Source organism: Hyaena hyaena, unplaced genomic scaffold (assembly GCF_003009895.1).
Source record: "Hyaena hyaena isolate Hyena2069 unplaced genomic scaffold, ASM300989v1 scaffold_1219, whole genome shotgun sequence".
Taxonomy (NCBI): domain Eukaryota; kingdom Metazoa; phylum Chordata; class Mammalia; order Carnivora; family Hyaenidae; genus Hyaena; species Hyaena hyaena.
The window spans coordinates 423,289-441,100 of NW_024081841.1; the positions used below are offsets into that span (position 1 = coordinate 423,289).

At 48.6% G+C, this 17,812-nt stretch overlaps 1 protein-coding gene across 2 annotated transcripts in view; it reads left to right on the forward strand.

Moving 5' to 3' along the window:
- The first annotated feature begins 1,340 nt into the window (after positions 1-1,340).
- Positions 1,341-17,812, forward strand: part of RAI2 (retinoic acid induced 2) — a 61,148-nt gene continuing 44,676 nt past the window's right edge. Inside the window, exon 1 of one of the 2 annotated variants that reach the window (XM_039222875.1) lies at positions 1,341-1,382. The gene's annotated coding sequence lies outside the window, so the exon portion shown is untranslated. Of the gene's footprint in view, positions 1,383-1,829; positions 1,966-17,812 lie in introns of those variants that run through there. The other variant, XM_039222874.1, reaches the window with a different exon arrangement.

A 17,812-nucleotide genomic window follows, 5' to 3' on the forward strand; every position in this document is an offset into this window, starting at 1 on the left:
TATATTAATATGTAATATTAATATATTTGTCTTTACACCAAAGCAGATGTAAAATATAATTTTTAGGTATTTTTTTTTAATGGAGGAGGGAATCCACTAAAGGCAAAAGTGCCCTCAGAAGTCATAATGTGGCCCTGGTTTCTACTACATTATGCCTGCATCACCAAGGTTAGAACAGAACCTCTGGAACACAAGTTCAGGTTCCCTTACTAATTTTAAACTTGCCAGGCTGCTCTCTGTGTCTTTCACATTCTGTGTGGCCACCTCAAATTCTGCAAGAGAGAAGTTGTAGTTACAAGTCACAGTGTTGGGATGAAGGATTGAATGTGCCGAGGATAGCTAGATTCAGACGCTCTCTGCTCCGATTAAAGTAACTTCAGTTCTGCCCTTCTCTCTCAAATAGCTTCATCCTGTTGTGATTTCCAGAAAAAAAATCTTTACATCTTTAGGGATTAATTAAAGCAGTGTAGTTGCTTCCTTTGCTCTCTTAAAACGTTTATAGGATTTAGGTTTTTTATTTTATTTTTAAATGATCAATAGCACTACTAACACCTATCACTTATTTACTGTTTAGCAGCCGGATATTCAATCATCTCTGTAACTCCATGTCTCAGCCCCAGTGTCTGGCAAACACCAGGTGTTCAAGAAATGTTAGATTAATAAATAAATCACCTCTCAGGCAAATTTGTGGAAATTAGATTGTGGCCGTGGGCTCATTTTGTCTTTAATAATCTCACACCTTGTGAGAAGGATCTTCTAGTGTATCACATTGGCATTTCAGGGGGTGGTCACTGGGCCCTTCCCACCTCTCTCGCCTCCATCAGCCAGCCACTTCCTCTCTTCTGGGCTCCGTTCTGGCTCCTCTTCATCGTGGGGTCTGGAATGGTCCCCAGCTCGCCAGTTGGCAGCAGGATCCCCGCTCTGCTGGCCGTCCTCCGTGTCCATCCCCCCTCCCCTAGCCCGCACCTCGGGTGCCCCTTCCTCCTGCCACCCTGCGCCGCCTACAGCCACGCCCTCCCCGTGGGCGAGATCACCTGTCCCTCCGCCGCCGCCGCCTCCTCGGGTACCCTCTCGCCCCCCTCCTGCTCCCCCTCCTCCGCCACCTCCCCCAAGCCCTCCCCTTCCCCGCCTCCTCCCACCCCTTGGTGTATATAGTAAAGGCCGGGCGCCGCACGCAGACACACACTCGTCCGGACACAGGCGCACACACACACACACACGCACAACCGGCAGCGGCGGCGACAGCGGCTCGGTGACAGCGGCGACGGCGGCTCCCACCGCTGTGCACCCCCTTCAGGCGGCGGGCGGCGAGGCCAGACCGGAGAGTTCCCGCACCCGCGACCACCCCGCGGCTTCCTGGAGGCGGCGTCCGCGATCGCGAGGTAGCCACCGCGGTGCCCCGGTGCGGGCCGGGGTCCCCCTCCCCCGCCCTCCCCGTGCGGACCTGCCACCGGGACGCAGGGGGCGCGTCGGGTTGGGCGCGCCTGGCGGGGCCCGGCGCCCGGGGAGGGGCCTGCTCCCGTGGGCAGGACGGCGCCCGGAGGCCGGGGCCAGCTGGGAGGGCCAGGCGGGGGCGGGGACGCGGGCCGAGGCCGCCACCCGTGCGGCGTCCCCGGGCCCCGCTCCTGCTCCCGGCGCCGCGCACTGGCTGGCGGGGCCGGAGAGGCGGCGCCGGCCGGCGGGGCGGGGGCCCCGAAGTGGGTTTCGGGCCGCCACCGGCGCTGGCACCCGGCACAGAGGGCGGTGCGCGGCGGACTCCGCGCCGGGGCACCGCACCGGGCCGCCTCCGGGCTCTGCCGCTCTGCCCCGGCCCTGAAAACCCGGCGCCTTCCAGGCCCTTCGAAAGATGGATTCTGTTGACGTATCTGGCGGCCCTGGCGAGCCGGGTGGAAAGTTGGGTTTTGCCAGATCGCACTGGGCTTGTCTTTGTGACGTTCGGCCAGCCCCGCATCCCCCCGAAGCCGGGTGAGTGTGCGTCGGCGCCCCGGGAGCCTTCGAGCCCCCCAATGCCCAGACCCGGGGTGGCCGCACCAGCTCGGGCTTTCTGCCATGTTAGGCACCGAGCAGCGTTCTCGCAGCATTTTTGCGTGCGTTTCGGCGGCGCCTTTTGCTGCGGAGGGAGTTATAGCTTCTCTCCGCGTTGGCTTTTTCGGGGTTGGGGTTGTGCTCTGTGTGTTTGCTTGTTTGCCGTTTAAAGCCCGACTATTGTTCAGGATAAGCTCCGCCTGGGTGGGGAAATGGCATCCCACCACAGTTGCCGGCGAGGGGTAGAAATGTTGCCAAACAGCTGCTGCTTTGTGTTTCCCTATCAGAAGTCCCTGGAGTAGGTTTGGGGCACGACGGATGGATAGAGAGAGGGATGGGGCACGGAAGAAAAAGGTGGCTTTGGAGGAGCGAATTGTCACCCACCCCATGGCATGCAGTCAGCCACCCTTTCTGCCTGCCAAACTTTTATGAATATTCCTTTTGTGGCAGGGGAAAGCTTAATGAATTCAGCCCAGTTTTCCAGGGAAAAGCAATCCGGCTTTTAACAATGGTTTGAGAACTTAATCAATGAGAAAGGCAGGGGGAGGAGGAGGCGCTGACACCATATCGGGGATGTGGCTGCTTCTTGCAGAGTCAGGTAGGGGAGAGGTGGGCAGGGCAGAGCACAGCTCCTGGGTGGCCGAGTTCTGGGAACTGTCGTCGGTTGCTCTTACTTATGCCCGTCGAAGCCACCCCCGGTAATGCCCCTATCTCTCAGTCTGCCCAGCCCTCGGCGGTGAGGCTGGAGGGGCGCCTTGCGGGGCGCCTTGCGGAGGGGCGCCTTGCGGCACAGCGCAGGCCGGCCCCCCTCATCTGGCGTTTTTAAGGATGTGTAAATATTTTGCTGAGGATAAGTGACATCAACAGAATGATATTCCGCAGAGCCCGGGTGTGCAGCGATGATAAATAGATACGGCCAAACAAAGTTTTGATAACCGCAGATTCTCATGGCTCTCTCTGTTTCATTTGGGTCTTTGTTTTTGTTGGTTTAGCATTATCTCTCATCCTCTGGTGTGATCCCTTTATTCAGCTGATTTTGGAAGCTTCTCTTTAGAACAGAGAGAAAAGCAGCCAGCAGGGAGAAAACAATTCTTAGCCTTGCATACATCATGCAAGGTTTTCTCTGCTTTTCCCCAGGAATCTTTCCCACCCCCTCGTTGCCTCGATGTCTCCGTTCCTCCTTTTGAGTCTTCAGAATCATTTGTTGATTGACCAAGAGACTTAAGATAACTTAGAAAATGTATTGTGATGTGCTTTTGTTACGGTAGAGGGGTGGCAGTGTAGGAGGGGGCTAGTGGGCTGGGAGCTGCTCTCCAGGCCAGCATTATGCCCCCTCTCACTGTTTTGTCTTTTGCATTTTCTTCTCCAAGAGGAACATGGGGAGCTGTGCCACTTTCAGAAGCCGGTAGTGGGCTGGAAGGCACAGAATTGTAAATCGGGTGACATCCCAATTTCTCTGCCCCTTAGAAGCCCTGAGAGCCCACCCACCCAGCCCCGAATCCACAGACCCCATAAATATCCTACGAATATTTATGTCCACTTGTGTCTCATCCCAACTGATGCCCACTAGAGGCATTCCACTAGAGGTGCCGCCCAGGCACCGTGAGCCAAGTCAGACTGGAACTTAAGGTATTGGACGCTTTGGCACCAGCCCGTGGGACCTTTGGGGAGGGTGGTGAAGATCCTTTATCATGCAAAGAAGCACCAGACCTCCAGCTGGTGAGGTTTGGCCCCAGGGAAAACCTGCCCATCTCAGGAAAAACTGAGAACAGAGCTTTCCAGGTGATGCCAGTTGCCAGCGTTAAGAACTTGGTTGGTGGGCAGTTGGGTAAGAACCATAAAATAAATACAAAGCCTTGTAGCCAGAAGACAGCCTCTGAGACGGGCCTCAGAAAGGCCAGAAAGAAAAAGAAAATGCGAGAAGTGTGTGATGAGGTGTTGCTGAAAGTGCTGTAGCACCGGGAGAACAGATATAGCTCTAGCTGCAGTGACCCGAAAACTAAATAGGACTGGCCTCCCCAACTCCATCGGATCCTGAGTGGAGGAACTGTGTATGTGGCCTTGCCCAAACACAATGTGCTCTGAATCTACAGTGAGAAAAGAGCGAGTGTCTATTCTCTGGCTCCTTCCCTAACCTTAGATTTGGGGGGAGGAGGGTAGAGGAGGGAAATAAATTAGGAAAGGAATTAACATTTGTTGCTGCCCTCTGTCTGCCAAACACTTGACATGTGGGAAACCATGATGTGATGGAGGCATTATTTTACAGATAAGGAATCTGAGGCTCAGAGAAATTTCCAGTCGCGTGTCTGATTCCAGACTTTGGTGGTTATGAGTTAAAGGGACAATGTGTCCCTCTAACCCCTCTGTCTCTTATTTCTTTCTCCCAAAGGCCAGGCCCCTCAGCCCCCATGCATTCACCAAATAAGGTGCCTAATTCGGGGGCAGGGAGCCTACCAGTGAGGCAGCCCAGTCGCCCAGGGCACATGCTTATAGCCAAGTATATAAAGCCCAAATAGTCCTGAACTATTTAAGATGGAAACACTGTGGCTCTTCATATTGGAAGCCCCCATGCCCAACCGTTGCTTAATAAATAAGAGTTGAGTGAGGAAATGATGGAGCTGATGGAGTGCATGGTGGTGGGGAGGCAGCTGTAAGTCATTGTCAAGGGAGACTCAGCAGGGAGAAATACAGAGATTCTTATGTTTGTCTGGGAACTTGGAGTTCCTGGTGTCATACTCCATCTCTAGCCCGGGGTAGGTCCAAGATGACAAACTCTTGTGACATGGGCAAAGAGCATTCCCATTTTGTAGATGAGGAAACTGAGACTAAGACTGCTTAAATAATTAGCCTGAGGTCTGCGGTAGGACCAAAAGATGGGTGAGGGATTTCTGACTCTGAATGTCTCAAATAAATAGATTCTCAATAAAAATGAAATGAAGTCTTGCTATACAATTGAATTGTGTAAGCAAGTCCCTTAGCTCCTTTCCAACCAGATGGTAGCCTTTAACCGCCCAGAAACTCTGGAGCTGCTGGGAGAGCCAGGATATGAATCCATATAGGATTCCGCTGCCTCCCTGATCAGAATATGAGGGGGACCTCCAAGAATGAGGCTCTCAAGGAGGGGGAAAGATGGCTAATTGCACTCTCCCCTGCACAAAAGCCGGCATGGGATTCTGAATTAAGCTTGATTTGGGGATCAGGGTGACATCTTTGCTATAGAGTTGGCAGCTCTTGTCTTTGGAGAATGCCTCTGATTACCACTTCTCCCTCCCACCTGTTCGTCTGCCCGGATGCCCATCATCTCATTCTTTCCAGACTCGAGGCGTCTCCTTTGTGGCTCAAAATTTTTCATGAGCTTCTTAAGTCCACCGCTCTCCTGTGCTCTGATGGCAGCTGGTGAGGAGGTGATTTTGGTGGTCACATTCATACTTCTGGATTTTGCACATGACCCTCCTTCCCTCTCCAGCCAGCAGCACACACACAAACACACATACACGCACAAACACAGATGCATGTAATTTGATCATGTTTCTTTATCTGCTTCACCAAATTAGATTGCAAACCCAGAATTGTTATTGAAAGATCGAACGTGACTTTGGTGATCTTCTGTCCCAGCCCCTGCCTTAAACAGATCCGAGGAGGTAAGTTGGAGGTAGCTCAACCAACAGATGCATTGAGCAATGATTATATGTGCTGGCCTTCTCACTGCCATGGAGCAGCCTCCCCACAGTGTAGGCATGGGCCCTGAGCCTCTCAGAATAGCCCGTTTTAATCTCCCCTTAGAGATGGAGGTGGGCTTCCAGAGTATCCCAGTCCTTACAATTCCCATTGCTGCTGTAATTCTTAGCTCCAGTAACTTGATGGCCCACCCTACTCTCACTCGTCACTCTTTCTTCCTGCAGCATTTTGGCCTTTCAGCACTTCATTACCTATGAGAATTGGTTATGATGAAGAAAATGTTCTGTATCTGCACCGTCCCCTATAGTAGCCACTAGTTCCGTGTGGCCATTAAGCAGTCCGAAGGTGGCTAGTTCACAGTAGGATGTGCTATAAGGATAAAACAGGTGCAGGATTTCTAAGACTTAGTACCAAAAAAAGAATGCAGAATGGCTCATTAATAATTTTATATCGATTACAAGGTACAATGATAATATTTTGGATATGTTGGTCATATAAGCTGTAGTATTAAAATGAGTGTCACCTCTTTCTTTTCATCTTTTTTAATGTACCTACCAAAAACTTAAAAAAAATTTTTTTTTAGGGGTGCCTGTGTGGCTCAGTCGGTTGAGCATCTGACTTTGGCTCAGGTCATGATCTCATGGTTCGTGGGTTCAAGCCCTGTGTCGGGCTCTGTGCTGACAGCTAGCTCAGAGCCTGGAGCCTGCTTCGCATTCTTTGTCTCTCTCTCTCTCTCTCTCTCTGACCTTCCCCTGCTCATGCTGCCTGCCCCCCCCTCAGAAAGAGAGAGAATAAGTGGGGGAGAGGCAGAGAGAGGGAGAAAGAGAGAGAGAGAATAAGTGGGATGGGCATACAGAGAGGGAGAGAGAGAATCCCAAGCAGGCTCCACGTTGTCAGCACAGAGCCCGATGAGGGGCTCAAACTCATGAACCATGAGATCATAATTCGAACCGAAATCAGGAGTTGCATGCTTAACTGACTGACCCCCCCCCCCCCAGGTCCCTCTGTACCTACCAGAAATGTTTAAATGACATATCTGTTGCCATTAGGCAGTGCTCTCTAGAGCAGACTAACCACAAACCTGTGCCTTCAGCCTCACAGTACCTCTAGGTATTTTAGGGACATAAACCCTGTGTCTCCGTGGCGGATGGGAGGCATGAGCTGACTCAATAACCACAACAGCCTGGCGTCAGGCAACTTTGATTTTCGGTAGCTCAGGTGTCACTGTGGGTGGGGAGGTGCATGATCAAGCCTCTCCATGCGCATGTTTGTTCAGCCAAGTTCCCCTGAGAAGTGTGGGCTCCTGAAACTCAGTGGAGATGAGAGAGCGAGGCGGGGGATGGGAACGGACAAGGAAGGCTTGGACAAAGTGACCCCTTTCCTTTCCTCTCTTCCACCTCTCCCCGCTTCAGGCTGGCGTCCTTGTCCACTGGGGAGCTGTGTCTCGCCTGAGCAACTGATTTTCTTGACACCTGTTCTCATAATATCCTTCCTGGGGATTTGTGCTTGGAGAATAGTGTCCCAAGTAGACACCCTCATGGGCGTAGTGGCTTATTTGGGGCTGGAGCCAGTGGTCAAGAAGGGAAAGGATAAAAGACGATGCACATAGTTATTTCCTGACAGCTTGATAAAAACAAGAGCAAGGGAAATAAATTCAGTTCTGTGAGAAAGAATCAATGCAAGGAAGCCCAATTTCACACACCATGGTGCTGCCAATGAGGAAACCTGAGCAAGGGACAGTTCCTGGAGATGAGAAGGGTCACAGCTGGCACTGTGATCTTCCTGGGCCCTTCTGTGGAGCGCTGGGCATGGCCCAAGTAGACAGAAAGGGCTGGAATAATGAACTTGGGGCTGCAGTGATTTATAGGTCAGACGCCTGTGGCTCTGGCTCCTGAGGGGGCTGCCCCCACAGGGGACCCTTGGCTGACCTCCTTGAGCTCCTCGGAAGGAGCTGGTTTTATTTCCCATGGCAGAAGCAGACTGTTTACTGGAGCACAGGAAGAATCCGACATTCTGGCGAAAAATAATTCATTAACAGCCAGGGTATTACCAGTTCCCTGGAAAAGCTCCTCCAGCTGCACTGTAGCAACTGTTCTTTTTCAGCAGCAGATTCGGGCCTCGCTGGCAGCCAAGACTGGGTGTGTTTGGGCGGGTTTTGTCATTGTTGTTATTTTTGCCTTTGTGTGTATGGTCACTCTTGCCTTATAATTCAGAGAAAGGAACTGTGGCCTGGAAGGGTCGAAATGGTATAGCTGTCAGCCATTATTTCCTTCATAGTTGGGAGCTCTACGCTGACTCTCGCAACGTGCATTTTTCCTGACCAAAGCCCACCCCCCATGCCAGGGGCACGGTAGAGCCACACAGACTATTCTCGAACTAAAGGAATTTCATAGAATCTCAACCCCTGCTCTTAAGACCCTCTGGAAACAATTGGCTAAAGGACTCCCACCCCCCAACCCCACCCTCACACACATGCACAAACATCAGGGAGAAAGTCCTGTCTTGCTTGTGTGGGATTCCTTGCTTACTATTAATTGACTCAGTGGGGCCAAAGTATATGATTCATCATCCCAGTTTTGAGGGCATTTGGCAAGCCAGGCAGGCATAACCAAGAGAATGGGCTGCATGTTTTGCTCACTAAAGAATGATGGAATCTACAGTAAATACAAATGGAATGATTCCGGAAGCTTTTTATGCCCTGGAAAAATCTGCCTTAAAAAAAGGGTTTTTTTGTCTGCCTGTTTTGTTTTTTAAGCCTCATGTTCAGAAATGTGTACCCAGCTAGCAAGAAATGGAAAAGAATGGCATTACCTTGTTTCATTGTCTTAAAAACTCTAATTGCAGGTTAAGTGAGATACGAGGTATTGATTTTGGTTTTGTATAGAACGTAACTAGATAATCATTTTATTTTATGGGATATTAATTTCCATCCCTTTTGACAGATGACATATGCATTTAAAATGCACCCTATCTACCCCTGCCGTCATCACAGTATTTCTTTAACGTTCCTAGGTTCAGACTGAGAACCTATGGCATTTATTTGGAAAGGAAGAAATGTGTCCTTAGCTAACATGTAAGCCAACCTTAGATTTCAAAGAAAATGATGCCTTCTCTCTTTGATGACTGCCAAAGATAAGAATATTAAAGGTAAGCATATTTGGCTTTGTCTAGAGCACAGTATCTCCACCTTGGCCCTGTTGACATTTTAGGCCAGATTTGTCTTTGGTGGGGGTAGGGAGGATGGGGGAGGGCTGCGCACTGTAGGATGTTAGCAGTCTCCCACTAGATGCCAATAGCATCGCTCCCTCCCACCACAGTCGTGACAACCAAAAATATCTCCAGACCTTGCCAAATGTCCTCTTGGGCACCGAATCTCCCCTGGTTGGGAAACACTGGTCTAGACCAAGGTTTAATAAGGAATTTGTGGGTTTTGGCAAATGCAATTTGAAATAAAAAAGGACGCAATTTATTCCTCTGACTTTTACAAATACTGTTCATGGGCATGATTAATTAACAGTTGGAAGTGGGTCATGTGCCTGTCTTAATTCCAAGGTTGGCGGATGAGTCTATAAGCTTGTATGAGCACCGAGATTTTTTTAAGGCAGGCAACCGAATAAAGCATTGGTAATTAATTGGGGGGGCACATTGTAATAACTAATGGCTTTGCTGGTTTTTCAGGAAGAGGATAGGTTTGTTCCTTCCTAATTTCTTTTTCATATACACCTGATTCCAGGCATTGCCTTCAAAGCCACCAGGCATCTTCCTCTACCCGCCCCCTCTCCACTGTCATTTCTCCTATAGCATCTGAAGCCTGAGCCAATTAATTTAGCCCTTTAGTGTACTTGGGAGAGCTGTGCGTGGAATACTATAATAGACTCATTTCAGGTTGTGGCAGCCCTTTACCCACCACTAATTTCTATGTTTTCCAGCACTGTTGAGAGAGAAAGTCCATGGTGGGTAGATGGGGCATTTTTCAAGATTCTGGGACGTTCCAATTTAGGTGGTGCTCGCAGTTCCTCCCAATCCCCCCCCCCCCCACACACACATTTGTTTCCTTGTAGCAGTCCCGCTCGCTCAGGAAAGAGAATGTCAGCAGGGCTCCCTTAGGCAGCTCGAAGCTGGTAATGCCTGCATTCAGTAGCGACAAATGAAACCCTGCTTCCGGGACCAGCCCTTAGCCATCTTCTTTCTGAGGGTCCCCTGAAAGACGAGAAAGGAGGATCCTGCATTCTCACAGAAGGTGTCAGGGGGGTTAAGTGTCCCAAGGCCAGCCCTGTCCTGCCCGTCTTTGGAGTGGGATGGGTGTTCAGGAGTGCTCAAAGGCATACGCAGGTGCTCGGTGCAGACATCGTGGGGGCTGCTTCATTTTGCCACCTTCCAAGGTAGGCTGACCTTCTCCCAAAGAGTGTCTGAAGGAGCTCAGAGTGTCAGGCTTCACCAGTAAGGAGAGCTGGAAAAACTGGGCATGTAGGGGTTGGCCAGGCCACCAGTACACCTTCATTAGTGAGTTCTAGCCTCACTTGAAGACCGGTGTGATTCTTCCCCATCATCTTAAAGGCAGTGAGCTTGGCAGGCAGCCACAGCGTGCCAGGCCCAAGCAGATGAATGACTGACTTGCAGCACGTGACACTTGGACATTCTAAGCAGCCAGGCCCTCGCAGGCCAGGATTTGGGTGATGACTGCAGCTCTGGGAGAGGAAACAGGGTCATCGCTCTGAGCTTTGAGGCCAGCTTCATGGCGCAGAGGCCACTGGGGCCACCGCTGTGTGCTGCAGAAGCAAACAGACAGGTCCAAGTGGTGTGTTGTTCCTCAAAATAATGGCAATGGCAATGGCTGTGAAAAACATTTAGACCCTTGTCATAAAAATGCAAACAGTCTTCCTGCTATAGGGAAAAGCTAAATAAACTCTATTGCAGCTGTATTAAGTAGAAACAGATTTGAAAATCGGGTGTTTTTTTCCTGAGACACTTATTTATAGCAGGTTGGGCAAAGGCTGCCACTATCTTGCGCGGCTCCGGAAGAGTGTTTTCCAGATGGTTCTTGCTGGTTTTCTCTTTATTAAGCTTAGCTGAACACGGCCTCGCTTGGAAAGATTCATAGAAACTGGTGTTATTTTTTTTCAGATTACAACGGTCATTGATTGGCCAACAAATCAATGGATGGGAATGGATTGAGCCTGTGCTGATGAATTTCCTTTTGCATTTTAGAAATAAGAAAAATAGCAAGGAAAGCTCAAAATAGGGGTGCTCTCCCTTTGGAGATATATATCAGAGCTTTGAAAATCATATGGGCCTACATTTTCTACTAATTTACATTTGCCTTTTTTCTAAATTAATGCCCTTCTTTTTGCTAAAATCTCTCCAACATCACTGTTTCCTTTCCAACAGCTAAACAATGTCCAGATACATTTCAGATTGAGCAATTAGCTCTGGCTGCAATTTCCTTTTATGAAAAAAAATCACTAACCCACTAGACTAAATATGAAATTATTGAATGTGAAAATATCAATCTGAGACCATTTGTTCTAGGATCCATTGTGGCTTATCACTGGCATTTTAAGAAGGCAACGAAGGCTGATTCTGCCCTGCCTTTCCATACCGGACACACCCACACCAAGAAACCTCAAGCTTTGTTTTTACTCTTAGAAGCTGTGCAGCTGGGTTTGGGGTCATCCAGACTTATTCTTGACAGCCCAAGGCATACAGGAAAGCATTTTGGAATGTCACATAAACTGGTGGTCCCTGCGAACCAGGCCTGGGACAAAATTTTCTACCCATTCACAGTAAAATAGAGGAAATGTGAGAATATAGTGCATTTCTTCTTTAAAGCTAAACCTTTTCCATTTCACAGACCTGCCCTTTACTCTAAAATGGCCTTTCTTGCTTTTCAGGGTGTCTTTCCTGATGCTTTTCAGGCATCTCTTTCCTGAATGATCAAGGTAGTACCTGGCATTTGCAGTTTAACATCTTTTTTGGCAAAGTCAGAAGTTGGATTCTTATCCTTTTTCTTAAAAATTTTTTTAATTTTTGTTTTTTGAGAGAGAGAGAGAGAGACAGCATGTGCAGGGGAAGGTCAGAGAGAGAGAGGGAGACACAAAATCAGAAGCAGGCTGCAGGCTCTGAGCTAGCTGTCAGCACAGAGCCCGACAGGGGGCTCGAACCCTCAAACTGTGAGATCATGACCTGAGCCGAAGTCGGGACTGTCAACCGACTGAGCCACTCAGGCGCCCCTCTGCATTCTTTTTCAACATTACTCATCTAGAACATTAGAAAGCCTGGGATTCACCCAGGAAGCCTAAGTGAATTGTGAAGGGGAGCCGTTGTTATGATTCCTAAGTCAGAAAAGCCACCCTCAGCAAGGGTCTTGCTCTGAGTTCCCTCACCCCACTCTTCTGACCCGTCGCTAGAGAGCTGGCTTTGTCCCCAGCCCACATGAAGAACAGGATCGCATCTCCAGAGGAGTTTGAAAGGGAAAACTGACCTCTTGGACATAATGCCTGAGCATGCAGCCTGAACTCTGAGAGCCTGAGCCTTTTATCCCTGATTCTGTTTTCAACTCTGTTGCCAGTTCACATAGGCTCCACCCACCTTCTCCTCTCCTCCTCAGCCTTGCCCTCTGCTCCCAGAGGCAGGCCTGAGCAGGGCTCACCCAGACGTGGCCCTGATCTCCTTACGGGTCTGCTCTACTCTTGTCCTTGCTCCCCCAGCTGCTATTCCTCTCAGTAAAGCCTCTCACTAGCCTCGTCACCCCCCAGCTCGAGAACATTCAGTGACTCTCAATTTCCTAATTAGTTAGAATAAAACTACCTATATGAAGCCCTCTTCCCATTTTTCCAGTCCATCTCCCCCTTGTTACTGGCCTTCAGTAGGGAGAATGTCTCTGGGTTGTACAATTTCTCTGGCTTTTGTTTTCTTATATGGGGGGAGATTTGCAAGAAGGTTGCAAGATCTCTTAGGCATCTTTCTAGAGGAAGAACACTGAAACCTTGAGTCTAATGTAATGGACCATCTAAGGGATCATGACCTTCATAGCTGGAAGGAAGGAAGGAAGGGAGGGAGGGAGGGAGGGAGGGAGGAAGCCCCACAGAAAATGAGGCTCTCTGGCTTGAAGAATTGTAGCCTTCTTACAAGGCTTGTACATACTGCTTCTGGATGAAGATGCCACATTTCCCGCCTGCCAACAAATTGGTATTGCTTCAAGATGGTACTACTGACTGGTCCTGCTGAAAACAGAGCCACATCTAGAAGTTCTGAAATTTGCGATTGAAACATAGTGGAAAGAGTCTGTCTGAGCCAGTACATACAGTTCATTCCATGAGATGTCTCTAATGGTTGCTCATAAAATAATAGTAGCAAGAATATTACCTGTCACTTATCAGGCTTCTGCTACAGACTGGATAGTTGTCCCAAGTGATTTACACTTACTATTTTATTTCCAGCTTCATAACAACTTTAATGATGTGACTGGGTACTATGAGTTTCTATTCATAAAGGAGGAATCAGGGCTCAGAAAGGGTTAGTAACTTACATAAGGTCACACACCCTATAGGAGGTAGAACTGAGATTCTATACAACCTAGTTCAATAGAACCTCAATTCTACACTCGAAATGTACTCTATGGTGGGACATTGGCTATCCAGTGTGGTAGCCACCAGCCACACATTGCTACTGAGCACTAGAAATGTGACTAGTGTGGCTGAGACCTGACTTGTAAATTTTTTTTTCTTAATTAATTTTATTTTAAATTTTTTCTCTTAAGCATTTGAAGTGTACAGCTCGGTGATTAAGCACATTCATATTGTTGTGCAGCTCTCACCACCATCCGTCGCCAGAACTCTTTTCATCTTGCAAACCAAATCTCTGTATCTATTGAACACTAACTACCTGGGGCCCCTCTTCCCAGTCCCTGGCAACCACCATTCTACGATCTTTTTTCTTTTTCTTTCTTTCTTTTTTTTTTTTTAATCTTCCCTTTCCCCCACACCTGAACCTCTGGTAACCACCATTCTACTCTCTGTTATTATGAGTTTGGCTTTTGTTAATTCTGCATTTAAGTGAGATTATGAATATTTATCTTTCTTTTTAAATGTTTAAATGTAAATTGCCACATGGAGCTAGCGGCTCCCCTATTGGACAGTGCAGCTCTACAACGTGCTAATTTCATGATGCCCTTCTGCTCCCGGCTTTCCTGTAATCCCTCCCAGGCCAGCATAGTCCCTCCCTTTTCTCAGAGGCCTGTGGACCAGCAGTTCTCAAGGGTCAGGTGTGCATTTGGATCACCTGGAGAGCTTCTTAAGCTATAGATCCCTAGGACCAACCCCCCAAGCAGGTTGGGAGGGGGGCCCAAGAATTTGCACTTCTAACAAGTTCCCCAGTGCCAGGGCCTTTGGTTGAACATTATCTACCTGGGCTTAGGGACTAATTCCTGCATCTTAAAGTGGCGTGGCCTGGGATTCACCTGTTCCCTTCTGGTACACAGAGAGGAGCGGTGGCTGGCTCAGCTCAGCTGGGAGAAGTTTTCTTCTTGCCTCTGTCCTGGAGGCCTGACCCTCTACCAGCCCCAGCTTTCTTTGGGCCACAGTTAGGTTTGGTCACTCCCTTGGCAATTGTTATGGAATGCATTCGTTTTAATTTGGAGCTCCTTGGGAGAGGGGATAGAGAACCAGGCGAGGTGAAGGAAGAGGCACAATCTTTAGGAATTGCCTGAACGCCCTGGTGATGTAAGGCAAGCCTGTACAAAGTCGCCCGTTTGTTGTCTGATATGCTGTTCTCTGCAATTAAATGGTGGCAGAAAAGTTAACTAGGAAAGAAGAAAAATATGAAGCAGGCGAAGCGGACAGATAACGAGCCGTATCAGCCCACTCTCCTGTCTTCACCCTAATTAAAGTCTTTGTCACTTCTGGAGGGCAAAAGCCATTTGCCCTGGGGCAGGATTGGACGTGAGGGGTGTCAGTGGCCAGAGGACCTGGAGAGGTCCCCGGAAAGGGGACTGTCATCTTGGCCACCTTGGCTCTTGATCTAGCTTTCATTGGTGCTGAGAATGTTCTTGCTTATGTCAAGAAGTAACTGAGGTTACTCATGAAAGTAGCTGTTAAGCTGTTTTCCTTATGAATATTTATAAAATAAAAGAACAATATGGAATCACTTTTTGTCTAAGTGTGCACAGATCTTCTCCCATGTTTTCTCCCATGGAGCTTGTTCTGTTCTCTAGCCATCTTTCCCCTCTTTGTTTTGTTGTTGTTGTTGTCGTCGTTTCGTGTTTGGAGATCAGGAATCATGTGTCTTTTTTTGTGGCTTGAGCCAGGCAGCACTTCCTAAAGTTCATTTTAATCAGCATGTTCAACAACCCAGCCCTGCTTGGCTCCTGGCAGCGTGCTCTACAGTGCTTAGAGGCTGGTAATAGGTTTCATACAAAAGTACAAACACACAAATTTCTCCCAGTTTATCTGTTTCCAAAAGCAAGTCTTCAAAGGCACAAACTAACTCAAGGCCTCATTTCTGCTATTACAGGGGTTCTGTCCCTGTTAATTGGTGGTGAAGTGTCAACTTCCTGTGCTTTGAGTACTTCCGTCTGCTCACTTAGCCCTGTGCCATCTCCCCTCCAGAGAGCTCACCACCGGGGCCCCACCCCTATCCCTCTTGTCTCTGTCCCTCCCACTCATCAGGGGCAAGACCCCCCTTCCTCTGGTCAACTGGACCTACCCTCAACTCCATCTTGGACATTTAGGACACAGAGCTCTTCACCCTCCACCCATCTGTTTGGGATGTTTCTTTCCTTCCTTCAAATCTGTTGCTTGGCCCCATCTCTGTAGTGACCAGTGCCAAACACCCTATTCCTTTTTACCACTTCCGAGGATGGCGTGAAGAACTTCAAGTTCTCCAGATCCACAGTGGAGCTGAAACACCTGACCAGGAATTTCGTATATGTGCTCTCACTTAAATCACACGATAATGTTTAGAAATAGCTATTTTCTTTTGCAGATGAGGAAACCAAGATGGCAAAAGGGCAGCTTATGAATGATGAGCAGAAAAGGTGGGCGGGGCCCAGGTCATAATGAGTCTTATGAGCCTTGATAAAGAACTTGGACTTTATCCTGAACAGTGTCACAGAGGCCAGTGACAGTATCTACTCTGTGTGTTTGGTGTTTTGTCCTAGTGGAGAATGAACTGAGATAGGAAGGAAAGAAGACCAAAAAGGCTCTGATACAGTAATCATAGAGAGCGATGATCTTGAACTGAAGCTGCATAGTGGCGGAGGCAAAGGGGCTGGATTGTAGAAGTTTTCAGGAGGCCAACTATGGGATTTGGTAATGGCCGGTGGGTAGAGTAAATTATGATAACACCCTAATTTCTGTCATTTAGGCCCCTTGATGGGCCAGGGAACTCAGGAGAGGGGAGAGATTGGATATCTGGGCTCTCTCTCCCTTTGTAGTCAGGCGAGTGGGCCGACAATTTTCGCATTGGCCCACATAATCATCTGAGCCCTAAATTCTGAAGGGATTGTGTTGAAAATGATGAATGGTCCAAAAGCTGGGGGAGAGAAAAGGAAAACTTGACAGACATGGTCACCCGCCGGAGTACCTTCAGTCAGCAGCTTTAAATACACTTTCCAAATTCATATACTTTTTAAAGAGGCCAGAATGTGTAAGCAGTGGGTGGCGTGGGGTAATCCTGCCAGTTCAGGCCTTGACTGGGCCGCGCTGGAAGAGAGGGGTTTGGCTAGTGGCCTGCCACTAGGGTGACCACCTATTGTGGTTCTCCCACGATTGAGAGGGTTTCTGAGACATGAGACTTTGAGCTTTAAAACCTGGGCAGTCCTGGGCAAACCAGGATGAGTTGGTCACTCCATCTGCCAGGGGGAGGTGTTGTAACATGGACAGGTGGGCTGGTCCGGGCCAAGGCATGAAGACTCAGTTCCTGCCTGGGGACTCAGTATGGCAGTGCCCCCACAGAGCGGAAAGGGTGCTTAGGGATGAAAAGGCAAGAATGTATCCCAAGCCCTTTCAGATAGCTTTTCTGGGTCCAGATGAAAAGGCTTCTCTTAAAATAGGAGCCTGGGAACTGCATACTGCTTTCCTGGAAACTAGCCTGTGCTGCATCCTCCTTGTAGCCCCTCCCCCCTTCCAATCCTAGAGATTCATCCGGACATTTCGGGTGAATTTCAGGTGAGTGAACAAATTCTTTGGTCCTACCAGCATGTCAGACTCGGAGGTCATTAATCAGACGTGGGAATATTGTAAACTGGGTCCTAGGTGGACAAAACCGTTTCTTTACCTAACACATTCCTACATCCTTTAAACTGTAGTTAGAAAAGACTTTTTTTTTTTTTTTAAGAGCAGCAAAATGCAAAACCATTTGTAGCAGTAGACCATTTGGATCTTCATTTGCAAAGGAACCATAGCCTTCCATTATTCATAAGTCTTTTGAAACCAAATGACAATTTTTTTGTCTTCAAAAGCTTCCCTTCCCCACCCCCACCACAACTATTTCTCTTGCAAAATTAGCCTCAGTCAATAAGCAGACAGCACGTGGTAAATAGTAGGACAGAGGAGCGCTTGGAATAGAAAGCTAATGAAATGGATTTTTGCTGTGAAGGCCTAGCCCAGCGCAAGCCTCCAGCTCCATCCGGAAATGCAAAGAGACACAAAGGGGGAGGTGACAGCACTCATCTGACACCAGTGACACCAGTGACAGGGAAACACATGGTCATCCATTCTCGGTGGTGAGGTGGCCGCAGCAGTAATAAGGAGGAGCTCATTGCGGGGAAGTCAAAGAGATAGGGGGAAAATAGAGGGGGCTGTGAAAAACGTAAGGATGAGATTCTTCTGGCCACGAGGCTCAGATAGCAAAGGACGGAGCAAGGTCTCAAGTGGGACTTGGGTCATCAGAAAGAGCCTCCAATGGTACCCTGTCCTCCACTGAGTCTGAGAGTGAAACTGAGCTTTGTCATTTCTCTGTGCCCTCCCGTATCACTTCATGGGGAGTGGAGATCAGTTATAGCAAAACTGCCTGCACCACATTCTTCCCCAACCAGCAAGGACATGGTGGGTATAAGCTTAAGTAATAGTATCAGCATTTTAAAAAGGCATTTTATATCACATACATTTTA